This window comes from Felis catus, chromosome C1 (genome assembly GCF_018350175.1).
Source record: "Felis catus isolate Fca126 chromosome C1, F.catus_Fca126_mat1.0, whole genome shotgun sequence".
Taxonomy (NCBI): Eukaryota; Metazoa; Chordata; class Mammalia; order Carnivora; family Felidae; genus Felis; species Felis catus.
Window position 1 is genome coordinate 150,812,816 of NC_058375.1, and position 10,099 is coordinate 150,822,914.

Consider the following 10,099-nt stretch of genomic DNA (forward strand, 5'->3'; position numbering starts at 1 on the left):
ATTGGTTTATTTTGCCTTGAGTTAGGTTGGGAATCTTGTTGTGTATTTAAAAACCGTTTATATTTCCTTTCTTTGGGACTTATCTGATCTTACCTTTTACTCTTTTTTTTTGCTATTGGATGTTGGTCTTTTTCTTATCCATTTTTTTGAAGGCTTTATAAATTTGTGAGATTAACCCTTTGTTTGTGATATGAGTTGCAACTATTTTTTGACCAGTTTGTTACTAATTACTTTGTTTATGGTATTTTTTGTACCATTTAGAATATTTATTTTTATTTTGATTTCTCTTATGAATTCTGGATTTTGAATGATAATACTATTGTGGCTTATGGTTTTAAATCTGATGAAATTTAAATTTATGCCATATACAGTCTGAGGTATGGATATCATTTTTTTTCAGGTGATCACCCTCTCCCAAGACTATTGAGTAGTTCATCTTGTCCCTTCTAGCCTTAGATGCTAATAAATCTAGTCCTGTCCAGTGTATGGCTTTCCTCTATTCAGAGCTTACATTCAGAGACTCAGGCTCCTTTCATCTTTTGGTTTCACCACTTATTGGAGCCTTACTGTCGTCTGCATTTAGTCAGAGAAGGATACAGTATAAAAAAAAACAAACCCTGCATTTTAAAAGCCTTGTCTGGGAAGTGATACATAGCACTACTGCTTACATTCATTGGTAAGAATTAGTCATGTCATATCTCTACTCCATCTCTATTATCTATCTAATATCTATCTATCTATCTATCTATCTATCTATCTATCTATCTATCATCTATTGTGTTTTCCAACTATTCTGTTTCCATGTGTGTGTATGTGTATTTTTTCCCCTAAGTATTCAGTCAAATCATCAGCATTCATTCCACGTTAAAGAATAGTGGTGATAGTAGCTTATTTCTTCCTGACTGTAGTGTCAATACTTATAATGTTTCCTATAAAAAATGATGTGGGCTTTGGGGCCATAACAGAAATGTTTTTATCACATTCAGGAAGTATCTTGGTATTTCTATTTCATTCAGTCGTTTTCTTTAATCAAAAATAGATTTTGGGGTGCCTGGGCGGCTCAGTCAGTTAAGCATCTGACTTCAGCTCAGGTCATGATCTCACAGTTTGTGAGTTCAAGCCCCGTATCAGGCTCTGGGCTGACAGCTTGGAGCCTGGAGCCTACTTTGGATTCTGTGTTTCCCTCTCTCTCTGCCCCTCTCTGCTCACACTCTGTCTCTGTCTCTCTCAAAAATAAATAAAACAGAAAAAAATTAAAGAAATATTCAGCACATTAGAGATAAACATTTTCTGTTATTAGAACTAATAAAATGTTTATATTTTCTAAAGCTTTGAACAATTGCATTTATGAAATGAATCCCACTTGATAATTTCCAACCATCCTTGCTTTCTGGAACAAATCTTATTAGGTTTTTACATATTAGTCTTTTAATGTATTGCTCAAATATATTTAGCAATATTTTACTAAAGATTTTTGCATAAATTTTCCTAAATGATACTGATTTATAGTTTTCTTTTTTGTACAGTCTTTGTCAGACTTGGTATTAATGTTGTTTCATACAAATATATGCAAATTTTCTTTCTATCTCTCTGTAATTGGGAAGTTTAAGTAGCCCTGGGCAATCTTTCTTTAAAGTTTCATAAACTTCTTGGAAACTGTTCTTTTTTGGGGGTGGGAATGGGTGTCTTGCTCTTTAGTAATTTTTCAAGTGCTTCTTTGGAACTTAGTCTGTTAACATTTTCTGTATTTTTTGTGTTCAGTTTTGGTAAATTATACAGTTGACCCTTGAACAACAAGGGTTTGTTCAGCATGGGTCCACTTATACATGTTTTTTTTTTTTCCAGTAAACACAGTAGTACTGTGAATGTATTTTCTCTTTCTTATGATTTTCTTAATAATATTTCCTTTTCTCTAGCTTACTTTACTGTAAGAATACAGTATATAATGCATATAATATACAAAATATGTGTTAATTGGCTGTTTGTGTTATTGATAAGGCTCGACGGCAGGCTATTAGTAGTTAAATTTTTAGGGAGTCACAAGTTTTGATGGTGCAGGGGTTGGTGCCTCTGGCTCCCATTATTGTGCAAGGGCCAACTGTATTTGAATACATATTGTTATCATTATTGAAAATAATGCTATTTTCTCTATTTTGGTTTACATATATTTTTTGACCTGGCAGTTATTTTGCAGTTTTAAAATTTCCAGATGTAAAAGCCTTTTCATTTTATGAGTTTGTTAATTTCCAATGTTATTACATAGTGGTCATGTTGTAGCCTGTTTTATTTCTGTTTTCTGGAATTTACGGGTAAATATAGAGTCATTTTTGACAATCCAGTTGTCCTATACCATGCCAGATATTAACAATATTTGCAAAATATGTAACATAATTCTACTTTTTTTACTAAATTTTTGTTTGTTTTGGAAAATATAGTTTTTCCCCATAAGATACATTATTTATGGTAACATTTAATGGCTTGTTATTTTTAAATAAATTAAAAAAATAATAATTTATTTATATAATAAATAACAAATAAAAATTTCAGTTTTAATTTCAGTAACAGTAAATATCAATAGATATAATCTACACAAACAGACACTCTTTGGGGTCCTCTAAAATATTTAAGAGGTTAGAGGGTGTGGGTCCTAGGGCCAAAAATGTTTGATAACTGTTGCACTACAGAATTGGGTTTTGCTTTGTGATCCATTCTAAGAATATTTTTCTTCTAATGATTAAATTAAACTCATTTGCATTTACTAATATAACAGATGTTTGCTTTTAATTCTTTGCTTTTAATTTGAATGCTTTTAATTTTAATTTTTAATTCATAATAATTTTTATATTGTTTTCCACTTTTTCAAAAAGTCTTGTCTTTTTTCCTTTTCCTTTTTTTACATAAATCTATTATTATAGAAGTTTTGTTTTTATCCTAATAGTTCCTTTTAGAACTGCATCTTTATGTAATATGTTTAGTAGTCTTATTTTAAACAGCAACAATTGTTTCTCTACTCTGAGCAATAACATTAGTGTGTTTCCTTTATTTTCCTTCATACTCCTTTACTATCTTATTTTAGTTAATTATATAATCTTTTGTAAGGGTTACTGTTGTACTATTAAATATGCTTATACTTAACTTGTCATGTATCACCTTAAAAAGATATCCTTTGAATCCAATTATTATAAATGATGCAACTGGTGAACATAACAATTCTCCCAACTTCCTCTTCTCCATGAAACGTACTTCTTTTTGGATTTATTTTTAGGTTCTTTCATTTCAAAGTACTGTCTATTCTTTTTCCTCTGTGCATCAAATCCATGCTTCTTTATTTTTCTTAGATACCAACCCATTATTTTTTATTCTTCGTCTTCAACATCTCCTTTTCTATAGACAGTTGTCTTTTATTATATGCATATTCTGAAGTCTTTATCATCTTAAAAAATAACAAAAAATCTTGTTCTCTCTAAACTACACCAGCTTGAGATCTTTTCTTTCCTCCTTATCCAAACTCTAGAAATGAATAGTATAATGCTTCCTTATAAGTCATTCACTCATGAACCACCACAATCTGGCTTCCACTTTCAATCACAGTATTGAAAGCTATCTTTCCACGATTACTAGTAATTTCTTGCTTGTGATTTTCAGTTAATGTCTTACATGGCCTCTCTGTAGTGTTCGGCAATGCTGACCACTGTGTCCTTTCTTGGTTTTCATGATAGCATAGGATCCTGATTTTCATCTTACTGCCCTGACTTTTGAATTTTCTTCATGTATTTCTTTTCTCTTTGTTCCTGCTCCTCAGGCATAAAAATTATATATATTTGGTTATCTTCTTTTCTTTTTCTGATCTTCTCAGGAGATCACACCTATTCATATGGCTTTAATTTTCGTCTCAAAATAGTTCAAGAGCTTCGATCCTCACAAATCTATAAAAAATCTGCAGCTTTAGCATAGCACACAAAATTTTAAATATCTGGCCTTTGCTTATTTTCATTCCTTTGGGGAAAAATTATATATGCTGACTATCAGTAATTCAAACAATGTGGAAAATACAAAAATTAAATTAAAAAAATAGCCTCTATTTTACCATTCAGAAATTACTATGATCAATTAGGAGAATATTATTCCAGGTATCTTTGTCTACATAGAACTTTCTTTCTAAATGCAGAACTGTGCGCTCGCGCATGCGCGCTCTCTCTCACACACACACACACACACACACACACACACACATACACACAAGTATATGTATGTATAGGCAGAACTGTAGACATAAAGAAATTGTACCGATGGAAAACATAAAAATATTTTTAGTTTTATAAAGGTGGATCATGTTACAGATTCTATTTTAAATGAAATATTACATTTTATTTTATGTAAATTAAATAGAGGTGAAAGAGACCAGTTAAAACAATGTTGAACTTCAAATAAGTGCCTCTTTACCACAAGATTTATTTCTTGTAAGATTCTGATTCTGATTTTAAAAGATTATGAAAAACTAAGAAGTTGGAGCATTATGTCTTATTAAATGACTGTTTTAATTTTAGATAGAATTGATTGACACTCTGCTGTGAAAAGTGAGAATATTAGCTCTCTTATACATCCTCCTGGCTTACCACCCTCCAACTTCTTAAGTTATATGATTATTGTTACATTTTCTATGTTTATAATATCCGTGACCAAGTAACCATAATTCCTGCAGTTGTTCTTTATTAGTAATGTATATAAATGAGTTCACTCTTTGCCACCAATCTTGTGTTTTGTTTTTGTTTTTATTTGTTTTTATACTGTGGATTTTTCATCTTCCAATTCTTTAGTTTGGATAATCTCTTAAATAGCTGATTGGCAAGATGCAGTAATGTCTTTTGTCATCTCTGTATTCTTTAAAATTTGAAGATCTCTGAATGTTTTCTTTGTATTTGAATAACATCTTGATGTTGATATTGGTCAGACTTCAAAGCTGCATGTGATGGAGTCCACTCTAGAGGGTTTAAGTAGGAAAAAAATTACGAAGCTCACAAAATTAGTGGGGGAACAGAAACAACAGACTTTAGGCTAAGCTTTGTTGCAGTTGGGTTCTCTGAAAGTAGAGTATATATAAAGTAGAGTAAATATAAAATATTCACTAGGGGATAGCACGTGTGAAAGGGAAGGGGGGGAGCAGGAATGTGCAGAAGAAGAAGTCAAACTGTTGTGCAGACCCAGTAAAGCCTTAGCCAAACTGTGGGGACCTACATCTGCCCTATCTCCTCTTTAGCACTGTTTAGATCCACCTCTCTATATATGTTTGGGAAGTCGCTCTATCAGGTTTCTGATGGTGCTCTCTCCCTGAGGGAATCTTAGAAGAAGAAGGTTAGTAGGACAAGGTGCAGTCTCTGTCACTGAGGGCTCTGAATTGTCTTTTAGCACCTGGATTGGAGATGGGCAGTGACGGGTAGAAATGGGTCGGAGGTGGGTGGGAGGACAGACGTTGGGGGTATTAGCTCTTAGTAGGGTAGAGGCCAATTCTCTTTAGATTTAGTAGGGAGTCAAAATCTTTGGAGATATTCGCCAATATGTTCACATTACTTCTGTCCCAGTCAAAAGTTTTCCCAGCCAAGTTCCTGACCTTTACACACAGACCTGCTTTGGTTCAGTTACTGTGACAGTTAAATTCTGGGCTTGGTCTTCTCTTTCTCTGCCTTCTTCTTGTGGGAAATGAGAACCTTTTGGTATGCAACTGAGAAGGTCTTCTGGCTTTTACATCTGACTTTCGGTTACCTGTTACTCTCATTTGTCCGTTTTCTCTTGTAGAACACCTGTGGGGTTTAGGAAATACTAATTTAACCTCATTACCCTCATGGTCACTATTTCCTCCATGCTAGTACATTCTCCTAATTCACCACTAGGAAAGGTTTAACAACAGATTACCATTTAGTGCCGTGTTCCACCTGCCCATCAGTAATAGGGTCCTCACTGTCAGGTAGTGAGTGCTCTTGTTGCACAGCTCCATCTTCTTGCCTATTTTTCGAGACATTATGTCCATTCTGGACAAACAATACTTTTTTTAGTATAAGTCTCTGCCATATATTGTTTGTAGGCAGTGCCCAATTTTTGCAGGTTGGGTTCTCTGGAAATCAGAACGAAAATTGAACTGGGGATGTAAGCTGTTTGTTAGGGATGGATTCCTATTAAAGGCAACGGGAAGAGGCAGTACAGAATAGAGTAAAAAGTTGAACTGTGAAGTAGACCTGACAAAACCTTGGCCAGCTCACTGGGCAGCTCTAGAGTTATCCCATGTGAGGCCAGAGTTGCTGGGCCTTTGAATTCCTTCCTTGCTCAGTCACTGGATGTAGGCCACCCTAGAAAACGTATGACTTCTTGAACACAGTTCTCTGCAGTTGAGGCAGACCTTGCTGGGGCTGACAGCGGGAGACATCTGTGCACTGGCCATTTGCTTGTTACTGTTTAGCAAGTCTTTCTTAGAAGGGGGATCTGGGTGGTGCATCTCCATGTTTATCCTAAGCTTCTAGAATTAGGGTTACCAGACTTAGCAAATAAAAATACATGATCCAGACACCTGGGTGTCTCAGTCAGTTAAGTGTCTGACTTTGGCTCAGGTTTTGATTTCACAGTTTGTGGGTTTGAGCCTGGCATCGGGTTCTGTGCTGACAGCTCAGAACCTGGAGTCTGCTTCAGATTCTGTGTCTCCCTCTCTGCCCCTCCTCATTCTCTGTCTCTCTCAAAAAATAAATAATAAACATTAAGAAAAATAAAAAATACATGATCCCAGTTAAATCTGAATTCCGGATAAATAATTAATAATTTTTTCTAGTGTAAGTCTGTCCCATATATTGTTTTGTAGGCTCTGAATTCCGGATAAAAAATTAATAATTTTTTCTAGTGTAAGTCTATCCCATATATTGTTTTGTAGGCACTGAATAAATGGTGCCCCTGATCATTATAACCTTTCTCCAAGGGTCAAATTAAGAATAATGACCACAGTTTCTTGGCTTTTGTCCCTACCTGGGTACCCTCAAACTTTCCAGATGATCTTTCACATGTGTTCTTAAAAGAGAAACCTACTATTTCTTGCCAGGTTCCTCAATCTCCTATTGGGCATTGCTGCTACACTTTCAGGTACCCTTTCCTGGCATCCCCAGAGCTGAATGGTAGTTTTTGGTGAACTGGTGGAGAATCCCTCCCTTTCCTTAGTGATATATTACACTAGAAGACCATCAAAGAGTGTCATCTGAGTTCCAGTATCTTACAGGAAACCACATTGACCTTTTCAAATTTTGCTTAGAGGCTGTTACTCACCATAGGAATTCTAGATATATGGAGAGTAAGTTTGGAAACGTGGTGTACTGAGAATTATCCTTTTCCTTTGAACTCTAAGTTTTTTAATTCTTGTTTTTGTTTTTAGTTCTTTTTGCGTCTTTATTTCTTCCTTTAGGTTGAATTTTACCCCCAGAATCCAGAATGGTCCTTATTGCCTCATAATGGGATTCTGGGCAGTAGGGAGTGGACTGAGGGAAAATACTCCAGCTAGAACTTTAATGAGGATTCAGATATGTTCCAGGATGTCTTATGAACTGGATCAGAGCATCACTGGAAGTCATTTTGCTTTAAATTTTTTTTTTCCCAAAGAAAGGAAGATTTTGACCTGCTGCAAAGCAACGATGTAATGGAATAGTGTTTGTCTGTCTCAGGTATTGCCTCCATGACCTGGCTCGATGGATCCATATCCAATTCTGGGGAGAGAAAGTCAGCAGATGGTAGGTGAAAAAGCTTCCATGAGGGACTGAGTATATGGGCACAAGTGGCAGGCACTACTTGGGCCCAGGTGTCCAAGCATGGCACAAAGTGGGAACATGACACTTGTCCGACAACTTAAAAATTGGTAGCTCTAGAGTCATTGGATGGTAGTACCTTTGGCAGACATTTGGCAGTCATTTCATGGTGGGTACCAGTAATATGGCAAAAGCTAGAAATCCTTAAATAGACTTAAGGCAGTGAATATATTGGGTGGAGCAGGAGAAGAAGAATTTTAGACAGTGTAAGGTAAATGTATCTGGAAAACTGATTCATATTCAGATTTGAAGCATTCCTTGTTGGAGAGCACATTATAAGTTTAATGTTGTTATATTAGGTGATTATTTGGGGTTAATGTAATTGTAAAGAGAAAAACAAACATGGACACCAAAATTACCTTGTAGTATAATTGGAAGTCAAGCATTCAGATGAAAGGCAAAATGCTGAAAATAATTTTAAAAATTAACAAACTGAGGGCTGATGGAGGTGGGAGGGAGGGGAGGGTGGGTGATGGGTATTGAAGGGCATCTTTTGGGATGAGCACTGGGTGTTGTATGGAAACCAATTTGACAATAAATTTCATATATTTAAAAATAAATAAATAAATAAAAATAAAAATAAATAAACAAAAAAATTAACATGGGAATGCAGATACACGTTAAAAAAAAGTCTTATAGAAAATACCTGTTCAGACTCCCTGAGGCCATAGACCCAGTTGAGAGATACTGGTCTGTTCATTTCTGTCACTTCAGTCAGGCACATCTGAATCGGTAAATGCTCTGTAGTTATGAAGGACTATATCCCTTTGTGGTTACCTTTGTTAATGCTGATTGCTAACTTCCTTGCATTACTGCTTATTTTCTGTCAGTTCATTTTGGACTGAGTGTTTTCCAGTGTTCTTTCTCTCCACTATTTAGACATAGGAGATTTATTGTCTACCCACCAACAGAAGAATTTTAGATAACTGTTCACCTTTCTCGCCTTTTCCACCCTCTGGTACAATCTGGTTTAAACAGTTATTATTTGGGATCGAAAAAAGAGTCAAGGACCAGGTTGGGTCTCATAACTCTCTGTCCCATCACCTTCAATATAGCTATCTGTGGATAAGAATGTTGCACAAATTAATTATGCATATATAATTTATATTCCATAGCAATTATATGCATGTAATATGTTGTCCAGAGCCTGCGGAGCTGCTATGGCTAACCTAGTGAGCGTAGGATGTCAATTGCTTTTCAAATATGGTGCTATACCATTTGGTAATCTCTATACTTTGGTAACCTCTTCTGATATTGATGAACTGGTGATCCCTTTACCCAATGTTGAGATATAGTCTTTTTTATATTGGCTTTTTTTCTGGCTAATTGGTTATTATGGCACATGAACCAACACCCTTAGTTTAATTAGCATAATGTTTCCCAATTAAGTTAAGTGGCTTAGATATTTGATCTTAAAATGGCATTGTAGGAGAACATAAAAATGTTGTGGAGATATGAAAAAGTCTTTGAACATCAGGCTATTAGAATGTTATATATGTGTTCAATATGTCTAAGAGTCAAAGCAAAATATAGCAGCCATCTATTTAGAGGAGTAGAGGTACAGAGTTTATCAATGTCATCCTACTGATGGCCTGATAAGAAAGGTCTTATACAGTCAGATGGCTGGAATTAAAGGCCACATCGCCAGGATAAGAAAATTTGCTGAAAATGATGGTGTGTGAGATGAAATGATCATTTCCTTTGTGACAATTATGAAGTTAGGATAGTGTGGGAGGTGTAAGGGTTACAGAGAGGATTAGGTGTAAGAATAACAAGGCAGAGTGGGAGGATAGCATTTAGTACAGATGGCAATGCAATGTATTGTGGCTATATTGTAGGGCACATTAAATTGGCTAGAGATGGTTTTAAAGCTGGTGAAAATGAACATTTTCCAAATCTTTATAAAGAATAGATATTACCTTTTTATCAAAATAGAAATGGTTGACCCATTTATAAAATAAAACACATTTTGACCATATTAGCAAAATGAATGGATGTAATGGACATTTATGGAAGCCTACATAAAGTGTTTACACTTGTGAGTGAATCTGTGTAAATAGTATATACCTAAGCATGGTACTCATCTTTTAGTAAATATTGCTTGTGTGCCCTAAAAAAAAAAGGTAAAACAGATTGTTGAGGTAATTGAGTACCGTGCAGAAGAAAATGCAATTTTCTTAACTAAATTGGCAGTGACACCATATCACTGGGGTTTATACATTAGAAAATTTCCCCCATAGATTTAATGATTTCAGAATATACCTATA

At 35.0% G+C, this 10,099-nt stretch overlaps 1 long non-coding RNA gene across 1 annotated transcript; it reads right to left on the reverse strand.

Annotated features, from left to right (window-relative positions):
• Positions 1-4,740: 4,740 nt before the first annotated feature.
• LOC109503152 lies at positions 4,741-7,470 on the reverse strand. The gene is made up of 3 exons (XR_002162052.3): positions 7,300-7,470; positions 5,623-5,798; positions 4,741-4,981 (listed from the first exon to the last, which is right to left on the reverse strand). It is a non-coding gene; the product is annotated as an uncharacterized LOC109503152 (long non-coding RNA).
• Positions 7,471-10,099: the final 2,629 nt, after the last annotated feature.